The sequence below is a fragment of the Pinus tabuliformis genome, chromosome 5_2 (genome assembly GCF_031772625.1).
Source record: "Pinus tabuliformis cultivar Carrire ecotype Pingquan chromosome 5_2, CPIR1, whole genome shotgun sequence".
NCBI lineage: Eukaryota > Viridiplantae > Streptophyta > Pinopsida > Pinales > Pinaceae > Pinus > Pinus tabuliformis.
Genome location: NC_142306.1, coordinates 932373763 through 932392078, shown reverse-complemented (window position 1 = coordinate 932392078; position 18316 = coordinate 932373763).

Sequence of the window (18316 nt, the reverse complement as noted above, 5' to 3'; positions counted from 1 at the left end):
GACACACCATCATTTCATATGTAGATTAGAAAAAATGGGTTTCACATTACCAACGCGAGGCCTGAAATTTCACATTTCATTTTGACCTATCTCTGTAAAATCAAATTTGATTTTTTTTTATTATTATTTCAGTTTTGTGTTTTACGTATATATATATATGTAAAATTTGATTTGATTTTGTGTTTTCATGTATATCAGCTAAATACAATTTATAAATAAATATTTTTCTGTTATTATTAAACTTGCATAATTATTTTTGGTAAAGTAATATTGATTTTTTTATATTTTCTAATTTTATATATAATTATTAAAAATAATATATATATATATATATATATATATATATATATATTTTAATTACAATTATCTCATTCAATAAAAATCATGAAGATGCAGGCGGTGGTTATAGAGTTCCTTTGTCAATGGACTTCAAAAATTATGAACAAGCTCCAAGTCACTTACAATTGGCCACGCACATTGTCAATGTTTTTTAAGACAATACACTATCAATTTGACAATACACTATCAATTTTAATCAAGCTAGGGCACATTAGCTAAGTTAAAAATTTAATGCTCAAGAAAGATATTTCTTCGTGCTTTTATGGTTGATAAAAAGACATTTCCAAAGCTATTTATCCAACGTAATTCTTTAACAGTGTTGATGATTTAACTTCTTCTATGTGTGATTGAACTCGAGAACGAAGACATTGTTATGAATGTGTACCATTGGAACATTTCTTATCTAGTTAAGGAATGAAGATCATTCAATTATTACATTCATAGATCCATGAAAATTAAGGAATTTATAGAGATTGATAACCAAAAATCATATTGCACCATAACGCTTCAACCTCTAGCCTAGACACTACATATGAGAGAAACACAGCCTTACTCAATTGGCCAAACCATCTTCCCAATATATGTTGCTGATAGGGAGGCCATAGATGACAGGTTTGGTTGAATCACTTAGGGTTACGAGCAATTATTGTAGCTGGAATTTGAGCCCCCCTCCATCTAGATATTCCAAGGAATAAAGGGTGATGTAACAAGTTATTATGAATACATGTAGAGAAATCTGAACTAATATAGAATATTTAAAAAACCTAATGAAGATTTTCTATCAAACTAAACAGAGATGTCTATATAATTCAATCAGTTTCATCATATTCTATAGTTAATCATGAATTGGAATGAATTTCCATGTGATAGAGTTTAAGCCTTGAGCTTCACCAATTCAAAACACCAAACCTGATCTGTTTGTACACGGAATGACAAGTTTGCCCAAAAGGATGTTAAGTCCTCTCTATAAAGTAGGTAGAAACCCAAATTACCTTTGACACCACTTGTTCGTTTACCATACCCAACCTAATTTTTAGAACCCATATCATGGTCACCTTGATTATCATGAAGAAAGACACATAATATTTCCATGAAGGATGTCTCAATATATTGAAGTGTGTATGCCATCTTAATATGGTGCAAGAAACACCAAGCGATGTAAATTATGATTACATCATCACATAAAATCAGTTACACCTTTGTAAATTATTCTCACTCACCCTATCAACAAAAATGTCCTCAATACTTGAACATTGCATCTTTTCAACCAGTTTGTTTCGTAGAAATAGTTGAAAATAATTAATATTATTTTGTATTAATGGAGAAAATGGTTACATTGTTGTAACGTTCTCCCTAGTTTAGGATTAGTTCATAGAGTTTAGGGGTTTGGGTGCAACTTCCTAATTCCTAGTATTGTATTTAATGATGTAATCTTTCATTGATGATGAATAGAGTGTATGAGAGTGATCTCTCTGTTTTGTGAGTGTAGTCTCCAGGTGCAGGCCACACCTGAGAGCTACATCTCTTTCTTTTCAATTCTGTTCACATTTTATCTTGGTATCAGAGCTCAGATTGGGTGAGCCTGATCTTTTATCACCTTTGTGGCTGAAGTGCCTTTGTAGCTAGCTTGCCTGTGTGGTAGAATTTCCTGTGTGGCTTGAAGTGCCTTTGTGGCCGCGTGTACACAAGAGCTCTGTGCTCAATTGAGCAGGTGGACTGCAGAACACCTGGCTCGGACTCGGAATTTTTTTTTTTTTTTTCTGAGTAGAAAGGAGATTGGCGCGCTTTTCACGCTGACAGTAGCGCCAGGAGGCGGAATTGGCGCGACTGTTAGGATATTAATCGCGCCAGAGCGCCAGAACACCCGATTGGCGCGGAATTTCACGGATTAATCGCGCCAGCAAATTTTACTCTAAGCGATTTTTCCTTGGCGCGGTTTTCTAGCTCGGGAACGTGCCGATACGCACGGGGATGCGCCAATCTACCTTCAAGGGGATCTGCGGGAAGCCTCATCTTCGTTTGGCGATTTGCAAGGGGTGCAGATCGGCGAAGTTGCAGATCTATCCGGGAGAGGCAGATCGAATCAATTTTGATCAGATCAATTCTTCGGCTGTATTGAAAACACCGAATTTGCTCATTGGAGCGGGATTGCCAGACACTGTAGATCGGTGGCAGAGGTGACAGATCGATCTGACAGGTATCATTTTTTGTTGTTGGGTAGATTCATTTTGTAGATCTGATCAGAATGAGTAATACGATGGAATCTTACCTTCACGAGTCTGGTAAACTCGATGGATCTAACTTCACGAACTGGAAGTTTAAGATCCAGACCTTGCTTGAGGGTGCGAATGCTTGGTCCATAGTTACAGGCGATGAGCAGAAGCCGAACGCAGGGCCACAGGAGCAAGACTGGGATAAACGAGAGAACAAGGCAAAAGTTTTGTTGAAGATGTCTGTGAAGGACAACGTTATTGCGCACATCAGAGACTGTAAAACGTCCGCGGAGATCTGGACGACCATCAAAAATTTGTATCAGACCCAGAACACAAGCCGAGTCTTGGCACTTAAAAGCAAGCTATTTTCGATGAGGATGAATGAAAATGAGACTGCTGCTGCATTTGTTGCGCGAATCAAAGATGTGAAAGATGGATTGGGGAACATCGGAGTGATGGTGTCTGACTCTGATCTTGTCGCAATCACACTGAATGGGATGCGAGATGAATTTCAAACGTTCATCACTGGATTGGCGGCAAGGGAGAAAGCGCCCACATTTGATGATCTCACAGGGATCTTGCAGCAAGAGGAGGAGCGGCGGCAGAACTTGAACCCCCAGAGTGATGATCTTGTGCTGATGGCGAAACGACGATCATTCAAAGGAAAGCAGTCACAACAGCAATCAAAGCAGAAAGGAGGAACATCACATAAGAATTCACATTCACATAAAGGTATGCTTGCAAATCATTCTGAAAAGAAATGTTATTATTGTGGAAAGAAGGGTCATATACAGAGTGAATGTTATAAGAAGCAGGCTGATGATGCAAAGAGGAGGCAGGAAAATGCAAAGCACAGAGGATACTTTGTTGAAGAAGAAGACTTCAGTCATGAATTTCCACTGTTCACAGTCGACTGTGCCCTTTCAGCATCTAATGAGGACGATATTTGGTATGTCGATTCCGGAGCATCCTCTCACATGACAGGTAAAAAGGAAGTTTTTGATAATCTTGAAGAAAGTATAAATGGATCAAAAATATACCTAGGAGATGATAGTGGATACGAGATTAAAGGTTATGGGGTGATTTCCGTTAAGTTACGAAATGGAAAAATTAGTCACCTTAAAAATGTTTTATATGTACCTGGAATTAAGAAAAATCTGATATCTGTATCCATGATGGCTGATCAAGATACGCAAGTCGAGTTCTTCAAGACTCATTGTGTGATAAAGGATTGCAGGAATGAAATAGTTGCAACATGCATGCGAGTTGGAAGCCTATACAGACTGGATGCAAAAAGTATACCAAAGCAAGCCATGGTGGCAGGAGGATCGACAGCCGAACAACTCTGGCATCAGAGGTTCGGTCACTTGAATTTGCAGGACCTCATGTTATTGTAGAAGAAAGGTATGGTTGAGGGACTCCCTATCTTTCGTAATATTCAGTTAAATTGTGATGGTTGTGACTTAGGAAAAATGCATAGAGAACAGTTTCCTGTGCATGATAGGAGGAAGGAAATAGATATTTTAGAACTAGTGCACACTGATGTATGGGGACCTATGCAGACAAGGTTGCTAGGAGGAGCATATTATTTTCTATTATTTACTAATGACTGCACTAGATATTCATGGGTTTATTTTTTGAACAAGAAAAGTCAGACTTTCCAGTGCTTTATAGAATTTAAAACCTTGGTGGAAAAACAGTTTGGTAAGAGTATAAAAATTCTTCGATCTGATCAAGGGGGAGAATACAAGCTAAGGGAATTCATGAAATTCTGCAAATCTCACAGGATTGTTCAACAGTATACAGTGCCACACACACCACAGCAGAATGGAGTTACAGAGCGCAAAAACAGAACCTTGGTGGAGTGCGCAAGGAGCATGCTACAAGGTAAGGGTCTGTCTAATAGTTTTTGGGCAGAGGCTATTAACACTGCTGTATACTTGAATAACAGAAGTCCTACCAGGTATCTTGGCTTCAAAACCCCTTTTGAAGCACTATATGGATTTAAACCAGCAGTAAACCATCTAAGAGTATTTGGGTCAAAAGCATCTGCCCATATACCCAAAGCTGATAGGAAGAAATTAGACCCTAAAGCAGTTAGATGCATCTTTGTTGGTTATGGCGCAGAATTTAAAGCATATAAATTATTCAATCCTGAGTCTCGTAAGATATTTGCAAGAAAGGATGTAGTGTTTCATGAACAGGTACAGGAAGGGAAAGATGACGTTGGTTATGATTGGCACATTCCATTGTTGTTGGAGGAAAGCAGCGAGGATGAAAGAGAGTAGGAGTAAAAAGAAGAGCAAAAAGAAGAACAACAAGAAGGTGATAATGCAAGCCCAGTTATAGCAAAAGAAAACAAATTTGAGGTAAGTCCCCTACCAAGGAGATCAGGTAGGAAGACTCAATTACCATTAAAATTGAGAGACTATGCTTTGATCTTCAATCACCATAAAATAAAAAGGCTACTATCGCTAGATAGAGTTTAGGCACATAAGGTTCCACTCTACAATTAGTAGTATAACAATTCATAGATAAACTATGTAGTAGTATAAGAATACATAGATAAATTATCTTTACATGCCAACTTTAATTTCACCTGCGAGAATTTTCTAGTATGCTTGACATATGAGATTCCTTAGATGTAAATGTAACTGAATTCATCGAAAGTGGTCTCAACAAGGCCCATATTTTAGGCCTCAATCTAATGGAATAACATCTCTTATTGCAATAGACACCCAACTTGAGAGGTACTAACTGATGATGAAAGGAAACACACAACTCTGCCTTTATTCTTTGACATGGAACAAGACGGAGAATCTCTTGCATAGAAATGCTTTTTGGTGATTCTAATGAAACCACAGGTTTGCAATACAATCTAGATTTTACACGTTAGCTCTAGCCCACGCTTAAGAAGACTGCAACACATTAAAAGATTTAACAGAAAAAAGAAATCCATAGATGCAACAATATTATGTGGAAACATGGAGAAGAGAGTGAGAATGTGTGTATGTGTGTTGAAGGGGGAATCCATATATTTAAATACTACATCAAAATATCCTTGAACTATAGCTTGAAACTAAATATTTTCCAATAGACTTCAAGGTCAAAAGCTTACTGATCATGTACTTTTATCATTGGTGCTCTAGTTTCCGCAAAAGACTCTATTGACTCATCACCTTTGACAACAATGTTAAAAATTACATTTGTTGAACGATTACAGAAAAAAGACGAACACAGACTATCAATGGTGAATAAATTGATTGTTCATTAGAGAATTCATACATGACATTCATACCATCGCTATTTGTGAAATCTAAAAGTGTATGCTTCGTTAGCTCTCTATCCACGGTTCCTATAGACAGGTTGGCATATCCAGACATTATAGATTATTTTGCAGTTGAAAAAGGGCCAGGGACACGAAAGTTTGGCCCTATAGCCATGACTCTAATTCATCATGTCATCAACATTATACTGTAAAAAACTGTAGATGGATCATAGTGATCAACATATGATAAAGAGATTATTGGCTCGACATGTCTTTTGTCCTCACCTTTTCTCTTTCCTTCTACATCTTTACTCGATTTATCATTTGACTCAAATTATTTCAACTTCACAAAATATTTTCTAGTCAAGTTGGTTGGTGAATGTCTTAACCTAGCCTTGCACATACTTTCAAGGTTTGAGCCTTCACTAACATTTGATTGATCAATTTCTTGATCAGATCCACTTTCAAGGCCCTACAAACTTCCTTCACGAAAAGGATCCATCGGAAGAAAAATATGTATTATCATTTATATCAATGGAGCTATCTTGATCATTGTCCTTATCCTTGCCTTTTAATATAGTAGGTTTCCTAACCTCATTGGTCTGATGGATGTGAATCTAGCACAAACTACTTGGTTTTGGTAAAGGTCTATAACTTCGAGTTGTGTCTTGGACAATGTGAGAATGGGAACCAAGCAAGAAAACCCAAGAATTTCTTCGTGGATGCAATAATACAGTCCGCTTTGGAAAAAGAAGAACATGTTTTGCAAGTGCAAGGAACACGTTTGCATGAAGCTCCTATTGTGAAAGGGATGTTTCACCAACGTCATGCTTTATAGATTTTCCTCGATATTTTTTTGATTAAATAGCCTTAGACCTAGATAAATCAAGTAATATAAGGTGTTCTCCTTCTTTGGAAGTTTATGGAGCCTGATTCCTTCACCAAAACCAACAATAGATAAATAAGGTTCTAAAATATTTTTGAGCATATGTGCTTGATCTCGAACATCATAGCTTAAGTCACATTTTCCCATGTCAAGTACATAGTTTTCCACCAACAATATATTGTTTCGATCAACAACCAAGGAATGCAAAACTACCTGCACAAATGGGTTTTCTTGATGATATGGACCATCTATATATTACTTATTTAACATTCTATAGAAACATTACAACCAAGCTACCAAGTGCATCTGATAGTGTGAACCTGAATTATGGTATATAACATTTAGTGACTAAAGATTCATAACAATACATTAGATATACAAATCAAAGACTCTTGATGACTTGTTAAATCGCAAATGATTTGACAAATCATGTTTTTCCATCTTTCCAAATATATCATGAGGCCATGTTTTCACACATCTAAGAAAAATTTGGAATCTGGATGGTATAAAGACATTTGTTATATTGGGTTCACAAAGAGGTAGATATAAAACAAAATTCTTTGTTTCCTATAGTTACTCCTATGTAAGAGAAAAAAGGCCCTTCCGTAAGAGAGGGAAAGGGATGGAAGTACAGACAGGATTGGCCAAGGAACCATGCATGAGAGGTTGTTGCAAAGAACTTCATATCAGGACCCAAATTGTAGGAATCTTGTTTACATTTCTCACATTTCCAACATGATATTCCAGGCTCCAAAGCTACACAGTCACCAAGAACGAAGTATTTCATGTCACTGCCAATCTCCTCAATTATTCCAACACACTCATGACTAATTGCAATTAGTTCTTTTACAATAACGTCTGCACACCGTAACGTCTGCAACCAAAACCAAGAAAAATAGTTTTTTAAGTAAAATTATGGACTGCTAAAGCAACTTCCATGAGTTGAATGTCTTATAACTTAAACATATGACTTACTTAGTTCAAAAAATGAAAACTACCATAAGGGATTACTATCCATAAAATCACAAATTCCTAAATAAATTCTATCTTTCTAGCTAGCACACAAGAAAATTATTAGTCTGCAAAGAGAACATAATGATGCATAAGGAACCGATATGCGATGGTCACTAATTTCCTTTTCCAGTGGTCTTCAACCACCATGAACAGGCTCTAGGCCCTTACAATAGGTTTCCATCCATATTTCTCTTTAAAAATGATATATAATCAATCTAGATCTATCTTCATTTCATCTTCATTTTAATCAAGAAGAGGAATCAAATCCGTGGACATGTAAGCCCTTTTGATGAAGTAAAAACAATTGTGTAAAAATTTACACTTAAAATAATTTCATATGTAATACTACTTGATAAATCTGGGATTAACTTCTGCTACTTGATAAATCTGGGATTAATAAGTTAAGTTAGATATATTTCTCTCTATATATATTTAATATGAAAAGTAAAAATAACACCAACATTACACTCATTGATGAATACACTTATAACACATCCCCATACTGAAATGTAAAATGTGAATTTGGATACAAATAATGTTACACCCAATTGAAAGACATCTTCCCCTACTAGGCTATATGATACACCTTTCAGCACAACCAAAGTTATAGTCAATGACTCCTGACACAAATGCCCCATACTAGGGAATATGATGTACCCCTAGGAACAACTAAAATTACACTCACTCATGCATGACGCAGTTCCCCATACTAGACTGTAAAATGGTCCATTTGATCTCTACTCGGATCTACAATTGGAGGATCTAGATTTTATTTTCTTCACAACACCCTTAAGCAGGTGGGCCCACCCAAAGGAGCCTCATACCCAGTCGAACCAACTATCGAGGCCTGACCCTGATAGACCCAAGGAGAATTGAACCTTCACCTCATGATAGAGGGCCAATGACTTGGCATGGCCTTTAGCCAAGTAGCTACCCATAAGGGATAAATGGAGGATTTTATGCAACCAACTCCCAAAATAGAAGAAAAGATAGATTAATGACTTAAAAAGCAGTCTCTTCGAGGGGGAAACCTCCTTTAAATGACAAAAAAGAACAATTCTTGGATGATACAAATGACAAGACCTCCTTTGTATATATAGGAGTCTAAGGGGTCCCAATACAATAAAATCCTAGATAACAATAATATTGTAGGGGCACAACACTAGCAATAGTGGGCTTCTATGGGGCACAATAATAACAACATGGGGACTACATGGGAATAATAATATAATAAGAGAGTTGCACTACTAATAATAAGTGGTTACACTAGTAGTGTAGGGACCTAACATGTCCCTCTCCTTCAAAAATTGTTGTCCTCAACGCTTGAGTAGTTCTAGATGCTTTTGTATAAAATTCTCATCCTCCCATGTGGAATCTTCAGTGGGTATGTTCTTCCACTTGATTAGATACTCTGAAATTGATCGATTTCGTAGTTGTCAATTTCTTGTTTCTATGACTGCTTCAAGATCCAATATGATTTTTCCTTCCTCGTCAAGTGATGGCAATATTGTTTGAACTGGGATCTTCTCACCTATAACCTTCTTTAAGCATGAAACATGGAAAATAGGGTGCACTCAAGAAGATGCATGAAGCTCCAATTTGTATGCCATAGTACCAATTTTTTGTAACACCTTGTATAGACCATAATACTTTGGTGATAATTTATCATCCTTCTTAGCTTGCTCAAGGGACACTTGTTTGTATGGTTGTAGTCATAGAAATATCCAGTCACCTACATCAAAACTTCTTTCACTGCGATGTTGATATGAATGTTGTTTCATTCTCTTATGTGCCAAAGTGAGGTTTTGCTTTAAGAGTTTTAGAACTTGATGTTGATGCTCGATGTGATATTCCATTGCTTGAACCTTAGAATTTTCTTTTAAAGATGATGTGATGGACGGTGGATGATATCCATAAAGTGCCATAAATGGGGTCATTTTTTATGCGGTATGGAAGGAAGTGTTATGCCACCATTCAGATAGAGGCAACCACTTGACCCATTGTGTCTATTTATCATACATAAAGAAACGAATACATCCTTCCAAACATTTGTTCACTATCTCAGTTTGGCCATCAAATTGAGGATGATAAGATGATCTATGAGCTAACTGAGTACCCAGACAAGAAAATAATTTTGTCCAAAAATTTCCAATGAAAATGGGATCTTTGTTGCTTACAATAATCTTTGGGTTTCCATGTAGCTTTTGAATTGTTTTCATAAATGCAGTAGCAACTGTATGTGCTTTAAATGGACGAGATAATGCACAAAATTGTGCATACTTGGTAAGTTTATCAACTACCACCATGATGACACTCTTTCCTTCAGACTTGGGTAAACCTGTGATAAAATCCATTGAAACCTCCTCCCAATGTTGACTTGGAATGGATAAAGGTTGTAACAGACCTAGGGTCTTAATTTTCTCAACTTCATTTTGTTGGAAAACCAAACATTCTGCCACAAACTTTTGAGTATCATATTTAAGGCCATCCCAAAAAACATATTTCCTAAACGTGTGGTAGTTTTAAAAAAATCCCGAGTGCCCTCCTAAGGGAGAGGTGTGCAATTCCAAAAGAATCTTTTGTTTGAGTTGGGAATTCTTAGAGAGGTAAAAGCGATCTTTGTACCATAATGAATCATTTTTCCAACTAAGTGTATCATATGTACTGGGATCTTGCTACAAATTTTGAATGAATGCCCATACTTATTCGTTATTCGTCCATTCATCCCTTGCTTCGTTTATCAAATTTGGTTGGATAATAGAAATGGCACAAAACAATGCTTCCACATCCTCATCCTTTCTTGAGAGTGCATCTGCAACAACATTTTTCTTCCCTTTTTTGTAGATGATTTCAAATACATAACCCAACATCTTTGTGACCCATTTTTGTTGCTCTCCTAGAGATATTATTTGTTCTAAAAACTATTTAAGACTATCATGTTCCATTTTTACCTTGAAGTTTCTTCCCATTAGGTAAGGTCGTCATATCTTAAGTGCATGTAGTATTTCCAACATTTCCTTCTCATAAATAGATTTGTGTAAATACTTTCCTTTGATTGGATGGATTTCGAAAGTAATAGGTCTTTCTTCTTGCATTAAAATAGCACCAATTCCATTTCCCGAGGCATCACATTCCAGAATAAAGGTTTTTGGAATTCTGGCGTAGCTAAGATCGGTGCTTGGAATATTGCCTGTTTAATATGTTCAAAGGCCTTCATTGCTTCTGGAGTCTAAGAAAATGCATCTTTCTTTAGTAATGTTGTTATAGGTGCTGCTATTCTCCCATAATTCTTAACAAACTTGCGATAATACCCTGTCAACCTGAGAAATCCTTACAAATGCTTTATGGATATGAGGACTTTCCATTCCTTAATGAATTTAACTTTTCTAGGGTCTACCTTAACACCTTCATGAGATACAATATGACCCAGATATTCTACCTCTTGTACACCAAAGAAACATTAGAGGTTTTTGCATATAATTTTTTCTCCTCCAATAGTTTGAGAACCCTATCAACATGTTGAACATGATCCTTCCATGACTTGTTGTGGATTAGTATATCATCAAAAAATAGTAACACGAATTTTCTAAGGGTTTGAAAACGGAATTCATTAAACCTTGAAATGTAGAAGGTGTAGTGGTAAGTCCAAAAGGCATGACCCAAAATTCATAATGACCCTTGTGAGTTCTAAATTCTCTTTTTGGAATGTATTTAGTCTTTATTCTCATTTGATGATACATGAACGAAGATGAAACTTGGTGAAGTAAATTGCTCCATCTAATTCATCCAATAATTAATATATGACAGGAATGGGAAATTTATCTTTAATAGTGAGCCTATTGATCTCCCTATAATTCGGGCACATGCACCATGATCCATCCTTCTTGTGTACCAATACTACTGGAGTAGAGAAATAAATTTGACTAGGTTGAATTATACCAACCTCTAGCATTTTTGCAACCATATGTTCAATTTCACTCTTTTGGGCATATGGATATCTGTAAGGCCTCATGTTTGGGGGAACACTTCCTGGAATCACATGAACAACATGGTCATGATCACGAATAGGTGGGAGGAATTTGGGAGTCTCAAATAGCTTGGAATGATTGTCTAAAACTTTTTGGAGATCTCGAGAAGTGTTAGGTAAAATTGACTCAGGTTTTGAGTCAAGGTTGACCTGGTTAAATAGTAGTGGTTTTGGGCACATGGTATAGTGTACCCATGGTATTATGGTGTGTGGTATTGCATGTAATGGATCCTATAAAAGGCAGGGAATACTTCATTGTAATGTAGGCCTGGAGGTGAGTGGTGAAGGCTCACTTGGCTAGATTGGCCAGGGTTTTGGCCAATGCTAATGACATATCATTGGGTTGGGTTTTTCCCTGGATTTGGGGTTTTACTGGATAAATATTATGTTTATAATATTTATGTGTATTTTTTTTTGGTTATTTTATTATTCATCTCTGTAAATCTTGGTAAATCTCAATAATAATTTATCTCTTTGTCGTAAATTTCTTAACAAGAAATAGATGATTTCGATGTCAGAACTTCTAGTGAACTTAATTATGCAATTATACCCTTTTGTTCTTTCTTTAGAATATTTACCATGTTACTAAAGATGATTATCTTTGCCGGTTTCCCTGCGATAACCCTTAATTCAAATTCCTTTCCTTCCCAAAAAGAATTCAAGAAAAGTTTTGATAATTAAAAGCTATCGTACCCAAACATTGTAACCATTGGACTCCTAGTACAACATCAACACCACCGATTGGAATGGAAAGAATTGAACTATTCAATACATATTCTCCCATGGATAGCTTGATATTATGGCACTTTCCAGAGAAATTTATGGTTCCTTCATTTGCAACCATCACTTGACACTCCAGTGTTGGATATAGGAATCAATTCAATTCCTTGGCTATCTTACAATGAATAAAATTATGGGTACTACACAAATAAATCAACACTATTACATTTTTCTTCTTGATATGTCCTTCTATCTTGAGAGTTTGAGGAAAGGTAATTCCTGCCAATGCATTGCAAGATATGGCTGGATTCATTTCTTCTTTCTCGAGGGTTATTTCATGGTGTATATCCTCTTCTATTGACGTTTCGTGTTCCTCTTCTTCCTCCTCTTCACAATCTATGTAAAATAATTTCTTCTCAACACACTTATGACATTTAGTGTATTTTCTATCAAAACTGTAACAAATCCCTTTTACTCTTTTTTCTTCCAAATTTTGTGGTGTCAACCTTGTAGGTTATGGAAGGCTAGGGGCAACAACACTTCCATTTTTATAGTTGTGAGTGGTAGGCTTCCTTGTTGCCATAATTTTGTTTTCAATTTTTCTTTCCAACTTGAATGCCTTCTCCAATGAATCCGGTTCCCAAAGGTGAACCTCCTATTGGATGTTATCCTTTAAATTCCCTATGAACACATCAATTCTATGCTCCTCTGGAATATATTTTACCCTTATATTCAATTTTTTGAATTCCTCAATGCTCTCCACCATTGAACCCTTTTGTTTGAGATTTATCAATTGGCTAAAGATGTTTCTTTTTGTATCCTCATAATGTGTTATCATTTCCTCCATAAAAATTGACCAAGTGAAAAAAATTTTATGAGAGAAAAGAGATCGATACCATACAAACTGATTGGGTTCTAAATATAAAGTTGCAATGTGTACCTTTTGAGTGTTTTCACATTATGGAGATTGAAATATTGCTCCATATGTAGTATCCATGTTATGGGATCCTTGCCATAAAACTTCCACATATCGATCTTTGGAACATGGTTGGTCTTCAATGCAACATTAGATTCTATGAAATCATGATTAACATTTCTTTTGTTCTCATCATGAGTTTCCTCTACAACCTTTTCACCATTAGGAAACATTTCTTGAAGCAACTTTCCCAAACCTCCTTCCAAACCTTCCATGTCTTTCTTCAAATCTTCAATGTTTACTTCTAAACCATCCATCTTAGATTCCACTTCATCCATCTTAGCTTCCATGCCTTTCTTTAAACCATCCATCTTAGCTTCTATTACTTTTTGTGAGAGTGAAATTTGTTGCACTTGGTCTCGTAATTTTGATATATCATGTTGCATTTCTTCCTCTTCTTCATGAGTCATGGTAGATATTTCAGGTTTCCTACTAGGTGTTTCCATTTTATTTCTTCGTGGCATCAATTAATGATAATTATGCTTCACTATTCCATTTGAATTACTTCAAACTAATTTTTCAAACCAAATTTATGCAAATTTATAAAAAGAGACTACACACCTTTTGTAGGAGCTTGAGATTGGATCTATTGTACCTCTGTAATTTCGAATCTCCAAGGTTTAAAATTGTGTCTTATGGTAGCCCTCTGAGTCCTCTTTCCAACCCCACAAGTCAGATCTAGATTGGATTCTCCAAGGAAGATTTATTCCAAATATCCCACAATAGCCTGATTATAGACTAGTTCAGCAGCGTGTATGTAGTTTCACATGTCAATGTTTCGATCTACAGACCTCGAAATGATACATAGAAAGATAGAGTTTGTCCTCTTTCTGTCATGTTTTATGAAATTTGAATCTGATGCCGGAGAGAAATTTATGATGTTTTTCCCAAGGTCACATGTTTGGGATCGAATTACGGAGCCTACAAAAACCCTAACTTCCTTAGTTAATATCTCCGAAAATATAGAGAGACAAGATCTCAAATTTGGTCACAAGGTTAAGAAATATTTCTTCTCAAATGGGTTTTAATTTCAGCTTCTGACACATTGTAAAAAAAAATTATAGTGAAAGTTCCACAATGACCTGTTTGAGATGGAATTCTGGAGCTTGCAAAACCCATAAATTTCTCGGTTCATATCTCCGATAATATAGCGCGCCAAGATTTTAAATTTGGACACGAGGTTTAGAATGATTTTAGCTCAAATGGGTTTTAATTTACACTTCTGAAACTTCGCAGCAAATGTTTTTATAGCGAAAATACCACAATGACCTGTTTGAAGCAGCGAAACCCTAAAATCTAAAGCTCTGATACCAAATGTTATGTAACCAGCTCCCAAAATAGAAGATAGGATAGATCGTCGAGTTAAAATTCAGCCTTTTTGAGGGGGAAACCTCATTTAGATTACACAAATGAAAAATTCTTGGATGATACAAATGACAAGACCTCCATTCTCTACATTGGAGTCTAAGGAGTCTCAATACAATAAGAGCCTACATAACAATAATATTGTAGGGGCACAATAATATAATAAGGGGGTTGCACTAATAACAATAAGGGGTTACACCAGTAGTATAGGGACCTAACAGAGGATCTTGATATCTTGCTGGTGAATCTGATTCTAACCCTATGGTGATAGATGTGACTCCTTAGGAGGTCCTATCGCACTATGGGATAAATCCTAGGACTTTGGGGGTGGCCTTAGTTATTAGAGATATAGAGCTAGGTACATTTTGGATAGATAGGATGTACATGTCCACCATGATATACAGTATGTCATGATATCAATACTAAGGGATTATAATGTGCATATAGTTGCAATTAGCTGACACAGTTCCACATGATTGACTGTAGAATGTGCATCTAGTTGCAATTAGATGGCATAGTTTCCCATGCTAGATAATAGAATGTGCATCTCGTTGCAATTAGATGGAAACCATACGTTTTACTCAATTGATATTAGATCATGCAAATAATATATACTACATATTATATCATCCAAATAATACATAGTACATATCCATTGATCGGTTGATCCTTATTTTAACATGCTTTAAGACCTATGTAGTCTGTCTACAAGTCCCCTACACCTTGGTTATGAATGCTCAATATCTGATACAAATATACTCATATTATTATTATGTGTAAAATGGAAAAGAGAGAGACATTATCCCTTACTTATGGAAATCATTTTAAAACCCCCTAAACCTAGTTGTATTGAGGTTATATAACTATTTCCTTTCTTTGCAGTGGGTGAAATGAACCACACAAATATAACAAATGCTTTTAACATATCAGGAAACACAGACAGGAAACCATTCACAAAAAATCATTATCTTACAAGTTGAAATTCCATTATGCAATTTTTGGAAAATTGGAGAATTATCCATTCATAACTAAGAAACTTATAATGATGTGTTCAGTCAGGCCCGAAATCCAAAAATCCTCGATCAAATTCTGAATAAATTTAATTTTCTATTATAGGATTTCCTATAAACCCGATGGCTCTTGAACTATGTTAAAAACATACATAAACAAAAACACATACCCTCAAATAGTGGAAGTCATTGCCATAGATACCCACAACCTTCACGCACACCTTCACATCATGAGGGCCTACAACAACATGCAGTTAAATATTCATTAATTAATCAATCTTTATAAGGTTCCCATGAGTTATAATGATGGGCCAAGAAGAAACAAAGTAGCGACTTACAAAGAGGGGGAAGTTTAAAGGGTTGGATGTGAAGAGTGTTTATTCTAGTGAGCCATGCAACCATATTGTCACCTTCTTCATTTTTGTTATCTTCAGACATTAATCCTTCCCCATTTTTTCTCCTTTGGTTAGATGATCAATTGAAGATAGATAGGCACCAAAGATTAGATATGATAATTTTTTATAGAAGAACCTTGTAAAGTTTTCTCCAAAACCTAGTTCAATCAGTTTGGGATAAATACATTTTCAGGTCCATCTCATATTTTTTAACCCCGTACAGAACTTACCTGCAAGAGAATTCTTAAAAGAAGAAAATAAACAATCGAGAGAGCATAAAACATAAAATATATATACACAAAGATTTTAACCTGGATCCCAAAACCAAGACTACCATATTTATTTTTCATTATATTCCTTTCAATGTTACAACACATATATATACATGCCAAAGAATCCATAAACCCAAATCCATTAACCCTAGATTAGAACATAACCATAGTTACCTTGATCGGATCTAAAAAATACCATGGATAGAAAACCATCATGCCCAAAACCATGTGAAAAATCCATGCACAACAACATAGGTAGGTCCACCCACCTAATATAGGGTCCAAAAAAATTCCCAGGCCACTGCCACCCCTCTGCATACCCCCTACAAGGGGGGCAGTGACCCCCCGGCAACGCCCGACGCAACGTACAAGGGGGCTATCGCCCCCCTATGACCCCCCCGCGCGTGAGGTAGTCATGGAAAGAATATAACACAACCCAACATTCTCCAACTTGTTGTTTTCTTTCTAAAGGAGAGCTTAGTCATTGATCCAACCCTACAACTCCCTTTGTTTCTCTACACCAAGAGAACTTCTAAGTGCTCACAGACTTTGTCAATGCATCTGCAATATTCTTCAATATGTCCACCTTTACGAGAAACACCTTTTTTTCCTCAACCATATCCCTCGCAGAGTGATACTGAACATCAATGTGCTTTGTCTTTGAATGATAAGTAGGGTTGTTTACCAATAAAATTGCACTTTGGTCGGTTGATGCTTAGCCTTGACTGCATGCTTGTGTTTCGTTTATAGGTAAACACATGCAACTGATAGTACATTGTCCCTGCCATTAATCTCAACTGGGTCTTTCTCATAATAGACATGCATGAGTTTCTGATCAAAGAATCTTCAGTTAACTGAGTAGCACTAGTTGCATGCATGCATGCATCAACTGACTGATAAATCTCTATTAATTCCACGAACAGTTTGGAACTAATTTAACTGGTCTAACTCAGTACACTGAGTTAACTAATTACAACTCAAATATAACTTAGTCTTATCTCCTTAATTAATGGATAACTTCCTTAATATAAGGGATAACTATTACATGACTTCAGAAAGACTTCTAACTTGAATTTCTCCAACTAATTAATCCATAATGAATTAATTAATTATTTTTCAAGCAACCAAAGAGACTAAATTTGTGTTAGGCCCCTATACTACTAGTGTAACCCCTTATTGTTATTAGTACAACCCCGTATTATATTAAGGTACCCATGTAGTGCCCATATTGTTACTATTGTGCCACATAGAAGCCCACTATTGTTACTTTTGTGCCTTACAATATTATTGTTATGTAGGCTTTGATTGTATTGGGACCCTTAGACTCCTATATATAGAAAGGAGGTATTTTCATTTGTATCATCCAAGAATTGTTCATTTATGTAATGTAAAGGAGGTTGCCCCCTCGAAGAGGCTGAATTCTAAGGCGTTGATCTACCTTTTCTATCTTTTCTTGAGCTGGTTTCATAACATTTGGTATCAGAGCTTTGGATTCTAGGGTTTCGCTGCTCCAAACAGGTCATCGTGGAATTTTCGCTATAACTTTTTTTCTGTGACGTTTCAGAAGTCGCAAAAAAAAAACCCATTTGAGAAGAAATCGCGCTGAACCTTGGGTCCAAATTTCAGAGCTGTTCGCGCGATATTTTCGGAGATATGATCTGAGGAAGTTGGTCTTTTTGCAGACTCCTGAATTACACTCAAAACAGGTGACCTGGGGAAAATCGTCATAACTTTCTTTCTGAGCATCGGATTGAAATTTCGTAAGAAGGTACAGAAAGAGGATGGACTGTAGTTTCCTTTTATATATATTTTCAGAGTCAAAGGTTGAAAC